Below are 8,728 nucleotides of genomic sequence, written 5' to 3'. Positions count from 1 at the left end.
GACTGCTCGCAGCCGCCTCTTGCTGAGTGCCCTTCCAGCGTGCTTCTCAAATGGCTGGCTCCTTCTGCAATCTTCAAACTGCTGTGACAGTTGCCAGTACCTGTCAGTACAAGGCCCTGGGTTCCGCCCCCAACACCACGACTTGTACCACACAGTGGTACATATCTGTAAGTCCCAGTACTCAGAAGGTACAGACCAAGAGTTCAAAATATGGGCTGTGGAGGTGGTTTGCTGGTTTAGAGTGTGTGCTAGTCTTGCAGAAGATCTGTGTTCATTTCCCAGAACCCACTTAAGGCAGCTCCCAACCTCCTATTAACTCCAGCTCCAGGGGGATCTAACGCCCTCTTCTGGCCAGTGTGGGTACTTGCACTCCTGTGCATATATACCCGAGAAGGCCAGGCTGATTCCAGGACAGACTTCAAACTGGCAGGAAGACTAGGCCTAAGAACTGGGCAAGCCCAGGCAAGCCCAAGCAAGTCAATTACTAATAGAAAGAAAAAAACAAAAATAGGCTCCAGCCTTCATGCCCGGATAATAGTTCTAGAGATAGAGTAAGATAAGGCTCGTCCAACCCAGAATCCAATGTGCTTTAATTCAAGCCTTTGAGCTCACTTGATTGTCTCCCTGTCTTGGGAATAGGAGACCTCAGCGTGCTGGACTCCTGCAGAGTACAACACTCTCTGTATTAACGTACTATTTGAGTCTGGGGTGTCATTCTTGGGCACATCATGGACCCTTACATACGTACACACAGTCACACACATACACATAAGAAAAAATAATCTAGATGTTCAAAGTAATCCTTCAGCTACGTAGGGAGTCTGGGGTCAGCTTGGGATACCTGAGACTGTCTCAGAAAAAAAGCAAACGAAGCGAAGAACGGTGTTTGGTGATTATTGTATGAGGAGATGAAGTTCCAGAGATGGGCTTCAGGACAACCAGCTCTGGGCTCAAACAACGGCCCCAGGGTTGTTGCCAGCCACCCGATGGCTCCTCTCCCAGCCTCATTTTCTTCCTGGGCTTCAAGGTAGGGAGTTGACTTCAAATCCTGTCGAAGAGCAAGAATTTTTTTTTTCTCAGTATTCCCAGAAAATACCCCCAAAACAATACATTTGTTGAGTGGGTTCTATCTCTATCTCTAAATAGTGAATTCCAACCAGTCTCTAAAGCCAGTGGATACGTATGGGTGTGACCAGGCCAGGCATGGGTGAAAGGAAGAAATACACCGGGAAGGCAGAAAACTAAAATATTATAGATATAAAACCAAAGATATATAGATATAAATAGATGGTATAGATATAGATAGATGATATAGATATAGAGTAGATATATAGATAGAGATAGAGACAGAGATATGCCAAGCAATACTTTGTGCCTGCAGTGAGGGTAGATTTGATACCACAGCCCCACCAAGGAGGCTAGTCTGTGTTATAGAGAGAAGCCGGCCAAGAGTGAGCAGATGTGAGACTTCCCTAGGACATGGTGTAGCACAGAGAGAAAACAGCATCTGCCCAGCTGGACTCTAAAACTCAACACCATCTGTTGGCTCACCCAGAGAGTGACAAGGGGACAGGAAGCCCACCAGGTAGAGGGGAAATGATAAGACAAAGGGGGACCCCCTCTTGGTGGAAGTGAAAATGAAGGAGACAATCGTGGGCCCACAGGCAAGGGGTGCACACACACAGAAGGAGAAGCCTGGGAGAGGGACGGGAGATCTGGGTCAAGGTGGGCTGCAGTTCAGAACTGGGAGCTCAGAGTGGACGGAAGTCGTGAGGGTACACATGACCAGACTGATGCTTCTCATCTGAGCTCCAAAGGACACCAGGCCCTACTTTCTACAGTGTCTCCAGCCCAGCATAGTGTCTGGCACACAGTAGGTATTGTCAGAATGAGAAAGCCGAGGCTCAGAGCAGACCTAGGCAGGACCAGTAGCGGAATAAGGCTGGGCCCAGCACTAGGTTGGAGAAGCAGCTAGAATAGTGTGATCTCAGACAGGCAGTACCTGTGAGGCTGAACACATTACAGCTGTCACCTTCTCCCTTTGGTCCTTCGATGACCAAGCTCACAGGGCACATTCAGGCAGCAGAGGTATTAGATAAAGGGGTCAGCTCTGATGGACTGTCCCCCCCACCCCTCCTGTCTCTGTCTTCTTTGTGACTTGAGGAGGCCAGGCCCATATAAGCCAGGAGACTGCCACAAGGAGGGATGCTGGCCCCTGTGCTCATTACCGGCTCCATAAAAACATCTGCGGATGCTAATGGGGAGTCAGCTGCCTCCTCTCCAAGTCCATCCACTCTTCCCTGCTGCCCTTTGTAGCTCCCTCCCCCACTATTCCCCCACTTCTAACCCTCACCTCATGCCCAAGCCCCTGGAAGATCAGCAAGATGGGAGTATGCGGGGTGCCCCATGGACCCTAACTCTTGGCTTTCTGGCCTTTTGGGGTGGCATCTTGGCAGGGCCACCTCTGTCTAACACATCAGGTTGCATGTGACTTCAGCATGGCAATTTTGAACTTAATGGCCAGTAAAAGCCCCTTTTCGGAGGTGGGCTGACTTTTCTACTTGGCCGGGAACTGCAGAGAGTCCGCTGGGGGCAGTCTTGTCTTCAGTCCCTACGTGGACAGGTTCACAATCGCTCCCATCTGACAGGTGACCTTGGGACTTCTCTATCACACCTTTGGAGACTTTAACTAAGAACCCCCAGGTTCTATCCATCCATGAAGAATTAGCCAGGGACCTCACAGTATCATTGCTGTCCCCTAGAGCTACAAGCACACTGACCACACCACCAGGGACACTGTTCAGCCAGGGTCCGCCCTGCCACCGCCTGTCCCACCAGTTCACATGTCCTCACACTCCACAGTAGTCCAACCGAATCTTACATGCTCTGGGGACCAAAACAGCAGAGAAAGGCCCTTTGCCTGTGGGCTACATTCACCTGGGCATGCACGCAGTCTTCCAATCTCTTGTAGTCATGCCCTCTGTGCATTAAGAATTCCAGTGTGTCCTGGCCTACCTAAAGACCCAAGATCTCCTCCTCCTCCCTGCCTTGCTGACACATTCTGCTCCAGAGTTGCTGGGCTTCACACCACTGGACTTGGAGCCTCGGGTGATGCCTTTTCCATAGATCATTATTATCAATTTATTTTATGTGTAAGAGTACACTGTGGCTGTCTTCAGACACACCAGGAGAGAGGGCGCATTAGATCCCATTACAGATGGTTCTGAGGCACCATGTGGCTGAGCCATCCCTCCAGCTCCTATGGATTTTTTTTTAAAAATTTTTTATTTGTTTTATGTATATGAGTATTCTATCTACACCAAAAGAGGGCATCAGACCCCATTTTAGATGGTGAACCACCATTTGGTTGCTGGGAATTGAACTCAGGACCTCTGGAGGAACAGCCAGTGCTCTTGATCGCTGAGCCATCTCCCCAGCCCCTCTCCTATGGATCTTAAGTAAGGGCTGAATCCACCTTGACTGTGGCCTTGTCTCTGACCCATCAGCGGACACTGTTGGCATTCCTTCTAGGCTCCGCCCCACAGTTACCTGACTCACCATACCATACATCCACCAAACATAACCCTGGCTTCCCTATCTTTTTATAAAACACAACAGATACCATCTGATTCCTCTGATTCACATTTCATCCCTGTCTTCACCCTTCCCTTGGCATTCTTAGAACTGGGGTGCCAGGCATGAGGTCCCAGCATGGGGAGCTGTTCCATTGCCTGAGTACATCCATTTCCCACTGGTACATCCCCTTCTTGCTGGGGTGAAACATGGATTCAGCCTTGAGCTGTAGACTTCAGGAGAAACTGTAGCCATGTCCACTGTTACTGGGTTGCCTCTCTCCCTCCAGCCACACCATTCAAGGCAGGTCCCGGCTCCCCTCTGTTTCCGGAGAGCTCCCTCCAAGCTAACCCAAGAAAGGAAGCTGCTTTTCCTTCTTTCGACCTCCCAATCTCAGCCAGCACTTCCTGTTGGCAGAAAGCCAACAATGCCAGATGGTGAGGGAGTCTGAGGAGTCAGGGCTCCGGTGATAGTTTGAATGAGAATGGGCTCCCAGAGGCTCACAGATTTAAATACTTGGCCACCAGGGAGTAGTGTTCTTTGAAAGGATTGGAAAGAACCCTTGTTGGAAGCAGTGTGTCCCTGGGGCGTGAGCTTTGAGGTTTCAAAAAGCCCATTCCAAGCCCAGAGTCTCCTGCTATTGCCTGCTGGTCCAGATGTAGAACTCTCAGCTTCTTCTCCTGTATCATGTCTGCCTGTGTGTCACCATGCTCCCTGACATGCCACCATGCTGATAAACAGATAAGCCATCCCCTAACTCAACGCCTTCTCTTATAAGCTGTGGTCATGGTGTCTCTTCACAGCCGTGAACGCCAATTAAGACATATCTGCAGCACTGTGCAGAACAGAACAGGAAGAGGAAGCCTGCAGAGGGACAACAGGTACACCCCAGCAGGACCTCACCCAGTCCCAGCTGGAAACTGATGAGAAACTCCCAGGGCTTGGTTTACTGAGCAGAGAAACCTGAGCACTTGCTGTTTTACAGAACAACCCAGCTGGTTCACTACAGAACAATCAGGCCAGCTAAGCTGCGGGACCCTTAGGAGGCCAAGAGTCTCCCAGAGGACAGACAGAAGACAAACCCAAAGTCTGGGACCTGCCACACCGATGTGGTGTTCTGCAGAACATTCAGCTACCCATCAAGTGGTACCACCATTAGAAAAAGAGTCCATAGATCCTTGAGGTGGGGAGACTGGCTGCTCTTCTGCTGATGCTTCTCCAACAGAAAGCAGCTCTGTGAGTGAATAAGTCTTAGTAGAGACATTAAATCAGACTCCGAGGTACCGAAAACGGTAATATCCTCTCCAATAAGTCATATGGGAGTCTGCGGTGGCTAGTTTTATGTCAACTTGACATAAGTTATAGTTATGTGAAAGAAAAGAACCTCAATTGAAAAAAATGCCTCCATAAGATCCAGCTGTAGGGTATTTTTTTTAAATTAGTGACTAATGGGGGAGGGCCATTGTGGGTGGTGCCATCCCTGTGCTGGTGGTCCTGGCTTCTAGAAGAAAGCAGGCTGAGCTAGCCATGGGGAGCAATCCAGTAAACAGCATCCCTCCATGTCCTCTGCATCAGCTCCTGCCTCCAGGTTCCTGCCCTGCATGGGTTCCTGCCTTCACTGCTTCTGATGATGAGCTGATATATAAAACTGAGTAAAGTAACCCTTTCCTCCCCAGCTTGCTTTTGGTAATGGTCTATTACAGCAGAGTCTATGGAAATTGCTTATGTCATTTTGGTCAATAACAGATTGTTGATTGTTGTATAGGACAACAGTCCCATGAGGTCATATCATTTAGAGGCTGGGAGTATAGCTCAGTGTTTGTGTGTGTGTGTGTGTGTGTGTGTGTGTGTGTGTGTGTTTGTGTATGTGGTGCATGTGTATGAGTCTATATGTGTGTATATACGGTGTATGTGTGTGAGTCCATGTGTGTGTGTTTATGTGCATGTGTATATGTGTGTGTGTGTGCATGTGCTAGATCACTTGCCTAGCATGTATAAGCCCCTGGGTTCAATCTCCAGCACCCCATAAAACATACAAATGTTTTCCCACCTAGAAAAGTCATATATAACAGTGTTGTTAAGTACACTCCACGGTAGTCAAACACCGGTGGTGTTACCTAACACATTTCTCAGACTGTATTCTCATCAGTAAGTGACACATGTATGCATACACATGTATAAACAGGTTTATGAACTGACAGGTGGACCCCAAGTGCCAGACTCCCCCGTGTGTGCCCCGTGTGTGCTCCTAATGTTTCTACTGCACTGGCCCCCATGGCCTCTCTTCAGCTAGTAGAGAAACACATGGTCATGGTTACAAATGAGTCTACTTCAGGACCCACCCAGATCCAGGCAGCAGTTACTTCACTGGCTACTCAGGAAAACCTTGAGCAACAATGAAGCAGACATCTCAGTGAGGTTGTCTAGGTGCAGACCTATACCAGAGACTCAGCCTCTGAACTAACGAGATTTCGAGCTGAATAATTCCCTAGTGGGTGGCTGGGCACTCCTGTGCATTGTAAGATGCCTAACAGCATCTTTAGCCTCTACCTACCAGATGCCAGAACATCCAGATATACAGACACATACATAAATATATACATATACATACACACACATAATTCATACTCATACACACATACATATATACATATACATACACACAATCACATTCATACATATACACACATACACACATACATTCACATATAAACACACAGACATATACATACACATACACATGCATACACATATACATGCAAACACATACATACCCATACATACATACATACACATAGATACACATACAAACACACACGTATATATATACACACACAACCAGAAATTGCCCATTGCCCCAGATTGAAAAGCCACACTCCACATCACTTTGTGGCCAGTAGCCCTTGACCTACCAAGCAGACGAGAGACTTGGGACAGAGAATAGAAGACTAGTTATTAACAAGATTTATGGCCAGTATGATGGTTAGTCTTTATTGCCAGTGTGGGTTTAAATAAAAATGTCCTCCATAGGCTCGTGTTCCTGAACATTCGGTTCCCCCATGGGTGGCACTATTTGGGAGGGTTCAGGAGATATAGCTTTGTTAGAGAAGTATGTCACCAGAGGTGGGCTTGTGCCATTTCTAGTTTATTCTCTCTGCTGTATGCTTACAGATGGGAACTCTGAGCTTTCTGCTCCTACTGCTACACTTCTTTGTGATAAACTCTTGCTCTCTGGAACTGTAAACCCCGCCCCCAAATAAACCCCTCTTCCTTATATATTACCTCAGTCTTGGTGGTTTTGCCATACTGACTGCCTGTTACACCAGGCTACCCCATCAGAGACTCTCCACCTGGAACTGCAAGCCAGAGCAAGCTCTATTTCTTGTAAGTTGCCTTAGTCCTAGTCTTTTATCCCAGCAAGAAGGGTAACTAAGAGAGCCAGTCAGCTTAACTCTACGGTTCTCAGATCAAACAGCAGATGCCTTGCACACCGGAGATTTACATTACGATTCAAAAACCGAGCGAAATCACAGTTATGAAGTAGCAACAAAATAATTTTATGCTTGAGGGTCACCACAACATGAGGGACTATATTAAAGGGTCGCGGCATTAAGAGGGCTGAGAACCGTCACCTTGAATGTATTCAGAACCCCCTAGGAGATTGCTGAAATATACTTTTGAATGTGTCTGGGAGGGTGTTTCCAGAGAAAACTCAGGGGGGAACACACACCCCTCCGAGTGGGTGAGGTCCTCCAGTGGGTCTGAGGAGAATAAAAAACAGAAGGAAAGAGAACGTCAGCTGAGGTTCTGCACTCTCTTCCTCTTTGTTTCCCTGTCAGCCATGATGTGAATACCCCCCCCCCCCGCCCACACACACACAGGAACCACTGGCCATAGAATATGGCTCAGACACGGGACCAACCAACCAATGACTAACCCTATGAAGAAAGTAAGATGTCCTGCCTTCAAGTTGTTCTCCTGGGTTATTATTGGTCACAATGACATAAGAAGAGAAAGCCATCTTGGCTTAAGAGGGCTTCTTGCTTCTTGTAGTGAGGCTCCACGTTTGGTTTCCCAGCACCCACGCCAGCTAGCTGGCAGCTACCTGAAACTCCAGCTCCAATGCCTCCAACTCAAACTCACATGTGCATACCCCACCACATATATAATCACAAAATAATCTTTAAAAATAAATACATAAATAAAACCTCACAGCTTGCCCTCGGTGACCCTCACCCTCCACTATGGTGTGACCTCTTAAAGGCACCACAATCTTCCAAAACAGCACAGTCCACTGGAAAGTGTGCTCAAACATGTACCAAGTACCCTGTCCTGGTCCTTCACACTCTATCAGCGTCCAGTGGTCCAGTCCAGGTAGGTGGATGAAGGGAAACATTTTTATAGAACACACCTCACAACTCTGCCTCTAAATGCCTCTCCATGTCAAGACTCGGTGACAGGACTCCCCTTGTGTTGTGATTCCAAGTTCTAGTTGAGACAGAGAAGAAGAGCCCACCCCTCCCTGGGCACAGGAAAGGTGGCAAGCCCAGTTCAAGTCTGTTAAAGTCATCGTCACTGTTAATGCTGGGTTCTACACATTTCTATAGCAAGCACTACTTCTAATATTTGTTTTCTGTAAATGAGCAGATGCTAAGATGGGACAATTTGACCCTCTAATTAGCATCAGTGGCATCTTCTCTTGCCATCCAAGCTACCTGTGAGCAAAAGGACTGTGGTTCTTAACAGAGCCGCGTGTGCCAGCACCATTGTCTTAAATACCCAGCTGATGCCCTGAGACAAATAACGCAGATCACAGCTGTGAGTTAGTTCTACTTTGGCCAATTAAGGAGCCTACCCCCTCCAAGAAGTGACTCCGAACAAACAGCAGGTGCCTTGAATATCAGAGATTTACATTATGATTCAAAACTTTCCCCTGAAGAAGTGGCCCTGGAGCAAGCCTGTGATTGGTCCAGAACATAAACCTGGAGAATCAGAGAACTGACCCAAACAACCCTTCAAGATTATTTAAGTAGGATGCTTTTTGCTCCCACCGAGCTGGCTGTGGGGCAGACTCGTACGTTTGCTGCGGCTACAGTGTCAGATACAGTATGGTTTTCTGCATGATCTTGCTTCGCTGACTTTTCAGTAGTGTGGT

The sequence above is a fragment of the Micromys minutus genome (assembly GCF_963924665.1).
Source record: "Micromys minutus genome assembly, chromosome: 5".
In the NCBI taxonomy this organism is placed as follows: domain Eukaryota; kingdom Metazoa; phylum Chordata; class Mammalia; order Rodentia; family Muridae; genus Micromys; species Micromys minutus.
Note: the sequence above shows the minus strand (reverse complement) of the source record.